Here is a 14425-nt window from a genome sequence, read left to right as displayed (position 1 = left end):
TCAATTGCTTGAATGCAACAACAAAATACGTCAAACTCACTTTAGCGTGTATATATATAAACATATAACTTTTATTAACAAAACAATTAAAAATGCACCATGCTATAGGGCAAGCTATGCCTAATATAAAATAACAAATAACTTGCATAAAGTTTAATAGGTATACAAAACTGGAATTAAGTAAACATGTATAATATATAACCAAATAAATAAGAAACGTAGAACGTTTATTAGCAAAACGAATGTCAAAAAATAAATAAATGACAGTTTAAATAAAGTAAAAATCAGCAAACAATGTGGAACCAATTAAATAAGAAACGAATGTTTAAAAAAAAAAAAAACTTCCAAAATCAGCTTAGATAAACGGCAAAAGTCAACAGGCTTTTCAAAATCCAAAATATCGCCAAACAGGCGCTTTTGCATTTCGTTTCGAAACTAAATCATCCGCGAGCGTCTTGTCTGTCTCACCTCACTCTTCTTGTCAGTCAGCTCGACTCACTCTCCTCACTGGAGAAATTAAATCTGATCTGTGATGCGACTGTTGTTTGACATGCTGCATTGAGCAGCCACGTTCAGTTTTTAACAGTTTTTACAGTTTTTATTACTATAAAAAAATCAAAACGACGGTGGGGGTCGGTGACGCGGTGGGCAAGTGACGTAACCGGTGTTGCGGCTTAACACCGGTATCACAGTCAACCGCGGCAAGCCTACTGAAGAGATTTCTTTTCTTGCGTTTATTTGATTTGGGGTTTGTTTTAAAATTTCAATTTAGTTTTTATTTGACATAGCCTATTTCAATTTCACAAAGAAATGTGCAGCATTTTATTTTTCAATAATAAAAGGACACCTTTTCATTAATAATTTGTCAAATTACTAATAATGTGACATTGTGTCATATTGCCCACCCCTATTGCATCGTGAGTTGAGTGAATAGTTACATCCCTAGAGTGAACAAACATATGATATAATCTATATTTAGTAACAGAAAGGCAAACGCTTCACTACTTTTTCATCTACCGTCAGCAATCAGCAAATTCACATTTATATCATCAATTTGTCAAATTCAGCTGTGAGATCTTGTGTTCATTTGTAGCCTGCATAAAAATGAGTGTGCTTCACAGTCTGCATGACTGACAAACTTTGAATCCTTGATTTCAAGCTATACTGCACTAGGCTATATGTAGTCAGCCACTATATCTTATTTACAGTGTGCTGTATGTGAAATTAGCTCTAGCTTGTCTTTATTTGAAAAAAATGATTCCCAGCATGTTAACTGCCTTTTTTGTATTCATTCATATTTAATACTTTCTTGCGAAACTAATATAACTGACCGATTACAGAATCAAGAAACTGCCATCTAAATTAAATGAAGAGTTAATTTGTTGTATGCCCTTGTTGCCATTTTCATACAATGAAATTGAAGGAGGGGAAAGAAAAAAACAGATCACCATAAACATGGTCCATAAAACTTGTGCAACTTGTTCTTCTCAGTCATATGTCTTGAGTATTATGTTTGATCAAGTATGTGAATGTCCAGTTTCTCATACAGAGGTATCAAATAGGGTCACAAAGCTCAAAGGTGTATCAATTAAGATGATATTAATGCAATATGCCAAAAACACCCTAGATACATGTAAGTTTATATCTGTTTGACTTGTTACTCATTCACTTTTTGGTAGCATGACAACTACACCGATAGGGTGGGGGATTAGACATGGAGGGATCAACCAGCTTAAGGCCGGGACACACCAAGCCGACTTCAAAGAACTAGCGGCGACGAAAGCCGACGGTGTTGTCGCCTCACGTCGGACCAAAAAGCTGCGCTCGAATACACCGCACGGACTACAGCCGACGGCAAACTAACACGTGCGGTCGACCGTCGGCTTGGTGTGTCCCGGCCTTTAAGGCGTCAGTTTGCCTGATTCAACATGTTGAATCGGCATCGGGGCCGTCAGTGCGAGTGAGAGCTCTGATTGAATGTTCAGTTTAGCAAACGAGTCAGTGCCCGAGAATTAAAGCGAAAGTGACGAAAACAAGCGCGTAAAATGAAGGTGGTACAGACAGATGGCTGTTTAAATGTTACGTGATCTTTCCCAATCATTCTAATAGGCCTACGCAAATGTTTTCATAAAACATAAGCCGCTTAAAATGATTAAAGTTATCAACGTTAATGATATTCAAAATGGTAAGCAAGCGCTGCTTTGTTTACGTTTCGTATATATCTGCATTTCGGTTTCTCCTTTTGAAATGACGAATATATAGCCTACTATTGATAGCTGCTGATATAGATCGTTAATTCCTCTCACGCATGCGCAGAACGCACGTGTTAGTTTGCCGTCGGCTGTAGTCTGTGCAGTGTTCAAGTGCAGCTTTTTGGTCCGACGCTGCCGACGTGAGGCGACAACACCGTCGGCTTTCGTCGCCTCTAGTTCTTTGAAGTCGGCTTGGTGTGTCCCGGCCTTTAGGAGTTAACAGCTGTCTGGCCTGCACCATCAGACAGCCTGGGGCCATCTTTTTCCAAGATGGACCAAAATGTACCTCTAAAAAAGGTTAAACAAAAAGCTTCAACCTTGCAGGATGCAAAAGAAAACTGAGAAACCACAGTGTAACAATACCTAAAAAAAATACACAAAGGAGGAAGTTAGGTTGTGCTTCAGATGGTAACACTTCCACGGCAGATCAATTTTCAGATAGACTTCAGCTAACAATTTGGTATCAGCTTGTTTGACTCTCTGTGAAGCTTTAAAGCGAAGAATATACAGGCAAAAAAACTGAGACACTGTGTGACCTTTCAGTCGTTATAGAGACAACTGTGCAACAGGTGGTCACCATAGTGCCCTAAACACCCACAAACATGGCATGCATGCAAATAACTACAAATGAACAAATTAAAGTCTTACACCGTGTCCTAACTACACACGATGCAACGCCGTGACACGCGATAAAAGGTACCTTTTCCATGTTAATCAGAGGTTTTGTCCTAACTAGCCTTAGAAACGGTTTCTATTTCCGCGACGTTGCGGCTGGAACAACAACATACAAACTATATAACAGTGATATGCAGGTACTGATTATGTGCGCTATTCAATGTTAACGTGTCTAATGTGAGTTTGAATATCATTTTGTGTGACCGTTATAGCCATACTGAAAGCAACAATAGATAGTTTACCTCAGATCTCGAAAATAAATTAAATCAAAGATGTAGCCTACGTTAAAACTGTGAACTCACTGCGAACCAACAAGTGTATTCCATGACAAAGATGGTATCAGTCACGCAGTATGTACATTTAATGATGTTAAAAAGTTTTAATATTTATGAATTAAATTATAAACTTATCCATTTCGTTGCGAGTGCAGTGCGCTTCCACAGAGAGCCCGCCCACACACGCTTCTGATTGGCTGTGATATTTGATTGATTCGGTCACATTGCATCTGGTGTGGACACCCAAATTGTAGTTAGGACACGGTGTTAGGCATGGAGTATCTCATTTGACCTTTGCCTGTGCCAAATCTAATAATCTTTACATAAGCAGCAGGTGGCCCAATCAATCTACTGTTGGACTTTAGCCAGACTCACCAGTAGGCGTAGTAGGCCACTGCCATGACCACTAATGCCCCACAGATCCCTGTGAAGATCATCACAGCCCCCTGGTTCAGCATCTTTGCTTCTGGTGATGGGCCTTCAAAGCAGAACAATTATGAAATTAGCCTCCTCTGGTTTCGTTCAAAAATGGACAGGCGGTTCTGTTCTTGACAAGCTTGGAGACAGATGAAATTTAAATGCTGAAAGTGCTCCTGAAAATCCTTGGCAAAGAAAGCCTTTTAAAAAATTGAACGAGGTACCAGGTCTCGCTTTGGCTACAGCGACATGCTAATGCTAATCCCACAGAAGGAGAGCACTTTTATGATGATGTAAGCAGAAACAAAACTAGATCCCATAAAGGCGGCGGCACTCAAAGCCAGTGGACGTAAAAAAGGACAGTCTTCCAATGCTGAACTCCAACTGGATGCTGTTACCAACTGCTAACCCAAATTCCAAGCACAGTTCGAGTTGGCGAATCCTTAACAAGATGCAGCAGTCCAACAGCACAATGTGGACATAGCGGCAACCTTCCGTTAAGCCAGAGAGAGCAGTTCTCAGCATCCTGTGTTCCCTCCTCTTCTCTAATCTCCTCTGGATTAGATTACCGATGATTAGCACTCTGGAGCAGCACCCTGGATAAGTCACATCAAATTTACATCAACTTCAAGCGATTGAGCTAAGTGGGACGGGACAGTGGTGACTTCCTTTAGCCACCAGGAGGAGCCTTTAGGGTCAAGCCCACTCTCTAGCATTTAAATGATCTTGTACAAGGAGGCATGATATGTTTCGGTAGTGATTCTGGAGACTTGTGGGTGCTGTAGCATGCTTGACAAGCTTCTACATGGCCTTGCTGTAGATCTGTGAACTTGTTCTTGGCATTCAAGGTCGACAAGGCCCTAAGTCCAGTTTAGATGAGGTGGTGACAGAGAAGATGAGGCAGGTTGTGGCCCAAAGCCATGAATGCACAACTGCAATACTGGCATAAACGGAGAACACAATGTGCCACAGGCCTACATCACACAACAGCGCTTCCTTTTTTTATTTGTTCTGCTTCTGTTGCTCACTTCATCTCATTATTTCTTCTAGCTTCTTTTCATCTTTCATCGTTTGTTTGTCATAAGTTTGTGTGATGAGACATTTTGTTGCTGTACTGTATCAATGGGAAAACCCTTGCAGAGAGTACATGTATTCTTGAATGTGCAATGTCCTGTGTACAGCTGTGCTAATGTGCCTTCTTCAACACTTTGTAAAGCCATCTCCCGATAAGGTGTGTAGCATAAAACCTATACATTATGAGCCATATGAGACCAAAGCAGCTTACTGGACTGCAGCTGAGGTCAATGTCTAAATCTATAATCTAATCAGGATCTTACACATACAAACAAACAAACACTTCTAAGTATTCTTTAAACAGCCGTTTAAACAAACTAAGATATTATCATTACAAATTTCATCCATCAAAAATGTTCCTTCATCTCTGCATTTCCCCAAACAAAGATAAATAATCTTCTGTACATACATTTATATCCTTAGTTTGAAAAGCATTTTTTTTCTTTGCAAGAGCTTCCCCTTTGATACGGACTCTAATAAATACATAATGGAAAATGTCAGTTATCTTTGCTACTGTGTCTCAGAAAATTCTACACACTTCCAAGTCTCATCAAAAATACATACAAAAAATTAACATTAACAACAGACAGGGCTTGTGCTTTGGTTAAGTCTCCAGCTTTGACAGACTTAATGAACATCATTACAAGGGACTCAGTGGTCAATAATTCTCAGTGGGCCAGTGCTCAGTGTGTTTTCAGTCCTAGTACACCAGGGGTCTCACACATAGGCTAAACCTTGTACAAGTACAAAAACATATGCCAAATAGCACTGTGACAAGTGGGGACGGGGCAGAGAGCCGTGGGAACGGAGCGAGGCCGGTGGAGTAATTGATAATGAGCGACACCTGCACCACTCACCGGTCTCGAGTCCCACGGAGGAGCTCCGGAAGGATAAAAGGGAGGAGTGACGACAGTGAAAGACGAGAGAGGACCAGACCTGGAGTTTATTTCGTGTTTTGGTTTCGTTTGTGCGCGACAATCGTCCGCGAGGGGCTGTCACACTATTTTGTGTTTGTTTATTTTATTAAAGTTTCTTTGAATGTTCGCCGGTTCCCACCTCCTTCTTCCCATGACTACGAACTGTGTTGCAAGCACCTACACATTAGCATTAATAAACAGACAAACAAACCTGTTACCTGACCATGCATATGCTCACTTTGGCAACCAATTTTTCAGCTACAGAGCCTAACTACTGAACTGAAATGAATGCTGCAAAAAGGGCTTTCAATAATTTCCAAATCCATGCTGGAAGGTGACATTTAATTTCTAGATAAGTTTCCATCCTACCACCAGAATACAGTGTCTGCATTCTTTTGGAAGTCATGCTTTGATTGGCTTAAAAAGTGAAATACAAAAACAAAAACACAAACCTGTGCACTTAACATCTGAATATTAATGAATGAATTACAAATCCCATAATGCACTGTGAACAACAATAGTCAGTCGTGATGATAAACTAAAAAAAAAAAAAAAAAAGTTAAAAAAATCACATGGATGGACTTGCACCTTCTACAAAAGCATACATTCAACAGCCTTGTAGCATCTGGACCAATCAGACACGCAATTATTTGTTATACTTAATAGGGCTGTGCGATATGACGATATGTATCGGATGGACGCAATAAAAAGTCTATCGTTTCATATTATGCTCTATCGTTTATTTCATGGTGTCGCAAAATACATTGTTTACGGTAATACTTTTTCATCATTTGGATGACTGCGATCTTTACACGCCACAATGGGGTGTGAAGCGGAGACAGAACCAGGTGGAGAACGACCAGCCAGGACAAAACGAGGAGCTCGTTCCTAAACGAGGGACTACATCTGTAGCATGGACACACGTTTTTAAGCACTGCGGTTTTAAAACAACCGATTTTTAAGCCTTTGAAACACAAACAACAGAGCAATATGCGTGCGCCATCTCTGCTTCTGTGTGAGAGGAGTGCACATTTTTTTGCCGCCTTATTGGCTTTGAATGATTACATAAACACTTATATGCATCAGAATCCCCGTCTTTCCAAGTATCCTCATAAACATAGTGATTTAGGTCTTAAAGGGGTCATATGATGCGATTAAAATTTTTCCTTTCTCTTTGGAGTGTTACAAGCTCTTGGTGCATAAATAAGATCTGTAAAGTTGCAAAGACTAAAGTCTCAAATCCAAAGAGATATTCTTTATAAAAGTTAAGAGTCAACCACGCTTACCTAAAACGGCTCGTTCTAACACGCCCCACATACCTACGTCATGATGTGTGAAGATTTGCATAATGCCTCCCAAATGTTCACGCAAAGAACGAAGGCGTAACTTCGATTCTCGCTGTAGTATTGTTGTTACCTTGTGTTTCGTTGTGAATGCGAAACTACTTTGTTTGGCCTTCCAAAAGAGGACGATATCTGCTTCGTCATGCCTAGAGCTGATCCGTGCTGGTCGCTGAGGAAATACATCAACTTCGCTGTGGATCGCCAGATCGGCTTTCACTGTGGACGAAGTGGAGTCCAGCCCGGGGTCGCCACATGTGGTTGCCGCAAGCCCTCCCGCCACCACTCACTCTAGCCGCCGGCCTCCACTCACTCTAGCCCGCCGTGTGTGACTCTGTGTTTCGTTGTGAAAGCGAAACTACTTTGTTTGGCCTTCCAAAAGAGGACACGACTAGAAATCAGTGGTTAAGTTGTATTTACAACACTGTTCCAGAACACTTCAACCCAAATATTCCGATGTGTGCAGCGCATTTTATGGAGGACTGTTTCCTGATCCTGGGAGAGTAGACTACAATGCCGGCTGTTCTGACTCCCAGACTGTAAGTACGTTTTTTATATTTAAAGAATTTGAGCAGTGTAGAGTAGCGTTTGTAGTTTGTCATTTCTCCGATCACAAATACAGACATGGTTTTATGTTTACGCGGCGCAATGCAATGCAATGCATAAAAAGACACCACATAAACACATTTTATAACACCAAATAATGTTCTTTTTAGCAACATCATATGACCCCTTTAAGAGAGAGTAAACGGCTGAAAAAGAAAATGCATATGCAAGTTAACAGTATATATTGGATCCGTACTTCGGTCTTAAAGGGGAAGCTGTCCAATGTTCGTCCTGTCTGCTATTCATATTGATCAAACAACAGTGAGAGAAAATCTTTCACTGCTCTTGACTAAATCACTTTTGTAACTTTAATAAGAAGAAGAAAAAAAAAAAAAAAATTTAAAATAATAATAATAATAATTATTATTATTATTATTATATAAATAAAATCACAGAATCTATACATAATACACGTGTTAATTATATCGATCTATCTATAGATAGACAGATATAATTAACACAGTGAAGACTAATTAATTTACACAATGTATGTAGCGTTTATTATTTATTGTAGTTTTTTAGTTATTTATTAGTTTCTTATCCCTATTTCATCACTGACTGGACTGTTTATTTATCTTCAGTGAGCTTGAGGTTTTTTTTGTCTCTTTTTAGGCTTGTATTAGTTTGATATTGACATTGGTGATAAGGATTATGAAAATTCTATGGTATAAAAGATTTTAATATCATAAAAACCTTTTTAAAAGAAAAAAAACTATTGTGATATATATCGTTATCGTGATATATAATTAGTCATATCGTGATATAAGATTTGGGTCATATCGCCCACCGCTAATACTTAACAAATAATCCCTAACACCCCTAACCCAACCAACTACTAGCCAAAAATGCGACTTCCACCTCAAAAAGGCAGAATAGGCCCCTGGTTGCCATGGTAACCTCTGCCAGATCAGATAAACTTTACGACCTAAAAGTATGTAGAGAAAATCTTCCCCCCCTACTTAATTCTCTCTAAAACAGACACATACTGCTATAGGAAATGACTTCTTTCATTAATTCATAGTAGGGCTGTAAAAAAAAATAAAATGTAAATGTTGAATATTCGTCAAATTTAAAATACAAATCCACATTCGAATGCAAAAACGTTATTGCATTCGAATTTTAGGTGTGCGTTAAGGAGGCAGCCTTATCAGTGGCTCACGAGATGCAATGACGATGTAAGTGTCATTGCATTTGAATGCTTTTGTTAGCCTATCCAGTTGAAGCTACTAGATGCTGCGCTGCTGCATTGTTGATTACAAATATTGCGGGGAAAGAGAACATCAATGCGGAGAAGATCTTTTTTATGTCAAAACTGAAACCAAGCCGTTCACACAGAACACATATTTTGCGCATTTTCTAGAGGGACATCTATCACCGTTGCACTCGCGTCTCGCACAAGAGAACCGCATGTTTAGAAAGCCATGTAAAATTAATGCAAGTTCAACTCAAAACATATCTCGAGACTTTATGGCAGGGTTCCCCCCCCCCCCCATCCCACTAGAATTCGTGTTTTTAAATGAAAATGTACTCTGTTTGATTGGCTTTCGGCCCTTTGTATTAAACTATGAATACATACATGATGCGGTTTTGTTTATAGTTGTTTAAGCAACTTAATTATTATTGGTTTATAAACATTATGCACTTTTTTTTTCACAGATAGTCATGTTATCTCATGCTTGATGCGCCCTCTTGTGGCCTCAGGAGAAAAGCCTAACTGAAATTATGCATTTTAAATTCAAATATAATTCGAATTTTGATAATATTTAAGCACAAAATTCGAATTTAGTTTTTCAGCCATTTTGACAGCCCTAATTCATGGACAATTTTTTCTATGACCTTCCTATCATGCATATCCCCAGGTCATTGTGTATGATTACTAAATTCTTGTATATTGTCTTTTGTATTGTATACTGTTTTATGCATGCTTATGATAGAACTATTCGTTCACGTAACCTCACCTATACCATGTTTGGTCTCTATGAATTCGTCCTCGGATGATCTAACTGAGAGTGTATATTATATGTTTATACCTATGCAACATATTAGTGTTCTAGAATTTTTTGTAGTTTTTGCATCAACACCCAATTGAATTACATATGCAAAATACCTTGCTCTAAGACAGAGTCATAAACTTTCCCTCCAAAAGTGCAAGTCACCATTGGCTCTTTGACCCCCGAGAGGTGTGACCTCCACAGAACTTAAAAGGCCTCACTTCAGTTACCCGCAGGGGCTTTTTAGTCTCTTCACTCGTCTCTCATCACCTTTCTGTCTTCTGGTTGCTAAGTCACAGAGTCGGCGCAGCCGCACCTGGCAGACCTCGACACAGCCAGTCTGCAGTTCTGTTAGATTCAGAGAAGATGAGGATGTGAGCAAGAACTCTTCTGGGACCCTTAAGTTTGCGGACTGCAGTATCTGCAAAGACCCTCGGATCTCAGCTGATGTTTCTCTTAGCTCTTCTTCACTTTCCATCTAGGAAGAAACTCCCAATCACCATCGAGTCAGAACATCTTTGGAGTTCATCCCTCTTCAAACCTGGAAGAACTTAAATCGCAAGTCCAAAACCTTGAAACCATCAAGACTTTAATCCGAGACTGCATCTGGACACTCGTCAACGACCAAGGCAATGCAAGTATCATACATTTAACTAAACGAAACAGAGGTTTAGTATAAGCTATAGACCCCGTTGTAAAATGGCGCTTATGGTTTCACGCAAAGGTTAAACGTACTCCTTTTCATAGCTTCATTCCCCGTTTCTCTAATGGCTTCATTCATCCAGTCTCACTTGCCCTTCCCCCATGTATGAGTGATTGTATGTTTGTTTAGGTTAGTTAAAACTTTTGGTGCACAAATTACATTCTGTCACCACTTTGTGAATAATGTTCCTTTTAAGATCCGATCTAGCTGCATGCTCTAATGCATTAATACGAAAAAACTAATTTTATGCTCCATTTATCAGGGATAACCAACAGAATTCATTCAATTGTGTTTGTTGATTTTAATTACAAAGGCTTTACCCATAAATTAATGTGATGAAATTACAACGGTGGCCAATTTGGGCATCCACGTATAATCTTTTATTCATACAAGTTTCGGGTGACACTGAAGAACCAGGCCACTCACACGAATCACCGATCTCGAGAAATAGATATGACATTTCTTGCTCACAGATAGAAGAACAGTGTAGACAAAACTTGTGTTTGGATTCAACTGAACAATACCTGTACTGTACAATCCAATTTTTACTGTACTGCACAACATTACTGGTTTTTCTACCTTCCCGGCCACAATTCACAACACTTTAACAACCTCAGCTCTTGCCTTTCCAACATTGTGGTCAATGCAGCAGCAATTCAACAACATTTGGATGAAACCCAAGATCTGTTCAATTGGGTTGCTGTGGTGAGGAGATTTCCAAGTCTGTTACTTTTCCTGATATAGACATAGTGTTGCACATAATCTTACAAATGAAGTAAAAATGGCATTTACACACTACTTCCCTCATATCTCAAACCACCCAGAACTGAATAACCTGAAACAGACAAGCGGCCATCAAAACAAAAACAACCTCCTGTGGCTGAAACAAACAAAATCTAAGTCATTATGGTGTATGTCAGTCAAGTCCTTTTTACAAAACAGAAGATGAATGCTATTTGCTGTCCAAAGGAAGCAGGGAGCTGTTAAGAGGATAATGTCAAAGCGTCACTGCTAAAAACCTCTGACCCACATTCAAATCCCAAAAAAATATAGTTGCCCAACAACAATGTGACTACATGCCCCCAATCAAGATGGGGTTGCTGTTATCTACCTTAGGTGCAAAGTAATAGTGTTCGGTTTAATTAAGAAGCTGTATCAGATTAAAGGCAAGGTTAGAAAGGTTGCATCTAACGCACTAACAGAGCAGTGTCATGGATATACTGTGACATAAATATATATCTTATTTGAAAATCCTCCCAATGGCATGCAATTATACATTGTTCTGGCACAACAAAAAGTAAAATTGAAAAAGAACTATAAATTTATTATAAACAACCTTATTTACATGCATTTTCTAACTGAACCTGGTCAAAATGAGCATCAATGCATAACTGATTCAATAACATCTTTTATTCTGAGCCAATTCATTATTGCTCTAATGAAAGAGGATTACAAAATATTGTGCATGTGCCATATGGCTGGCAAAGAATGACAGGTTTGGATTAAGACCAAAGTATAAATGAATTGCACTTAGTACAACAAAGTTCAAAGCAATGAAACATAGTTCCATTACCAAAATTGTGGTTTTGCAACCCATTAATTCCCTGGCCCAAACAATATACTGAAATTAAAATACAAAAAAAGGAGGTAGGCCTAAAATTGTATTAATTCATTAATGTAAATACAAATTCACGGAGTGAGTTTTAATCAGACCTATTGAATGTCTTGATATGCAATTCAGTGAACTCATATGTGCTTTTGATACACTAAAACCAAGCCGGTTCATAATGCTGTCCATACACTACTACTTGATTATAGCCCTGATTTCCTGCTCACTAACAGTTAATGAAAACAGTTGTTGTATGCGTTTACAACAAATTTTGAGCTGGCACAGAGCAGCCTTAACTTGACTATGCAATGATATTTAGCTTGTTAACTTTGCAGATCCAAGTCCTGTAGTGTGAAAAAAAACAGCTACCCAACGACTTTGAAAGTTGTGACGTGACATGTGGCCAGTGAACACACCCGGAGCAGTGGCCAGCCCATTATGCTGTTATGCAGTTATGCTGCGGCGCCTGGGGAGCAGTTGCCTTGCTCAAGGGCACCTCAGTCGTGGTATTGAAGGTGGGAGAGAGCGCTGTACATTCACTCCCCCCACCTACAATCCCTGCCGGGACGAGACTCGAACCCACAACCTTTAGGTTATGAGTCCAACTCTCTAACCATTAGGCCACGACTTCCCCAACTAAGTTGTGTAGTATGGGCGGCATAAGACTCAAAGTACAGTCACATCAACAGTTGTTGAGTGATTTTTCATTAGTGAAATCCAGTCTTTTCAATAGGAATCCACGCAACATGTTCAAGTTTGTCAAGCAAATTTGCCATGTGGGCCAACAGAAAACTTCTTGGTTTAAAAATTATGAACTGTGCTCCATACATCGCTACACTATCGGCAATAGACAGTGGACCCTTGTTGTCTGCGAAATTTTGCAGAAATGTGGCTGCACTTTTATTTGTTTGGAATGAATCAGATTACGCTGGTCGTGCTCTTTGTTTTTGATTGACTAAAAAGAAATGAGATAGAAGAGAGACAACTCTGGGTTTGCTGCAAATTCAAATTTACAGCAAACACTGGCTGAATATGGATGGAATAGCATACTGCAGTAGCCTATGGCAAAAATAACAAAGGCTGTATGCTATGACAGTGGCTGAATTTGGAAGAGTATTTTAGTAATCAGTACCGCAATTCAAGCTTGGAAACCGTTAACGTAACTGAACGTCGCAGAATTCCAGGTAGCCTATTGTTAATTAACCAGGTTCTGAATTAAAATAATAATAATAGCCTTTCAAAAATGTCAGTTAATGTAAATAATCACTATAATAGGTACAATTTAACATAGTAAAGACCCAAATGCAGTTACACATATGCGCTGGAATGATATAAAAACATAACTCATGTCAATTACAGTGCATAAGTAAAACCCACTCATCAACTAAACTGAAGGCAACAGCCCAGCGCTGCATCTGAACTCTAGTAACCCCGATAATCGCGCGACAGTGACGCGCACGCAGCTCGGGAATGACACACTGCAACCGAGTCATAAACACCACTCATCTACAGCGATCCTAAAGCCATTCCTATACAAACGACTGCTGAACGAACACGATAAATATCAGCTCATGCAAATGGAGGAAAATGCCGGGTTCTCCGTGCGCTGTCAAACTGCCTCGCAGTTGGTTACTAAACAGTGAGCTTTGTGAAGTGCCCTTAACACGCGGTCTATATAAACCGGCCACTGCAGTACAGGGGAAACCTCGAGCCCGTGCGCAACACCAAAAACACACAAAAATTCAATGCAAATGCAAAATAATAAAATACACAGGTTTATGCAATGGACGCATGTAACCGCCTGTCAACGTTAATAAGAGCATTATTCATCGGGTTAAGAGGACAGTCATCATCTAGAGCGCGCGGCGGCATGTTGCATGCGCGTGTATTAGCGTTACCTGCTTAAATGTCATCAGTGGATCTGCGTGGAGGATTCGTGCTTTTCCGCTTAATGCGATGCAATATGATAATGCTGTCGGAAACTGGTATCTAAGCCTCTGGGCTGCAGCTCAGATGTGTCGTTATCCATCCACGCACACACATTGCATCTAGTCGTGGGACTTCCTGTCCGATTAGCTCCCCTCTTCGACTGGAAACAATGGCGTTTTGTAGTTCCACCGCTCTCAGGCTGCTGCGAGACGCTGACCTCGTCAATAAAGTCAATCTGGAGAATTAAACACCGTAAGTGTTTTAGACATTCAGTCAGTCTTCTTTAAAATGAACTTTACCTCAAAGACGGTGCAAAAGTTGCATTTATACCTTGGACAAAAGGTAGGCTAGATTTACTGCACAGAGGCTAAATATGCATTTGCACAGAGATCATATTATAAAAAATATTAATAGCTAAGTGTGAAATTGTCAATTTAGACATGGATTAATTAAATAATTATATATGTACACTGTCATGACAACGACAAAGTTTAAAGGTGCAGTAAGCGGTTTCTGAGAAACCATATTGATATCTGAACTCACCACAACAAACACGCCCCAACCTAAAATGACCACACCCCTATCTTGATGGCTCCGCCCCCAGATTAACGAATAGGCTATGCAACACTGGTAACTC

General features: G+C 39.6%; 1 protein-coding gene across 1 annotated transcript in view; it reads right to left on the bottom strand.

Annotated features, from left to right (window-relative positions):
• Positions 1-13949, bottom strand: part of agpat3 (1-acylglycerol-3-phosphate O-acyltransferase 3) — a 48727-nt gene extending 34778 nt beyond the window's left edge. The window contains exon 1 of the mRNA XM_016245299.1: positions 13758-13949. The gene's annotated coding sequence lies outside the window, so the exon portion shown is untranslated. The remainder of the gene's footprint in view (positions 1-13757) is intronic.
• Positions 13950-14425: the final 476 nt, after the last annotated feature.

Source organism: Sinocyclocheilus grahami, unplaced genomic scaffold (assembly GCF_001515645.1).
Source record: "Sinocyclocheilus grahami isolate Dianchi unplaced genomic scaffold, SAMN03320097.WGS_v1.1 scaffold750.1, whole genome shotgun sequence".
Taxonomy (NCBI): Eukaryota; Metazoa; Chordata; class Actinopteri; order Cypriniformes; family Cyprinidae; genus Sinocyclocheilus; species Sinocyclocheilus grahami.
The sequence above is the reverse complement of the archived record's forward strand: the minus strand, read 5'-3'. Positions and strand labels throughout refer to the sequence as shown.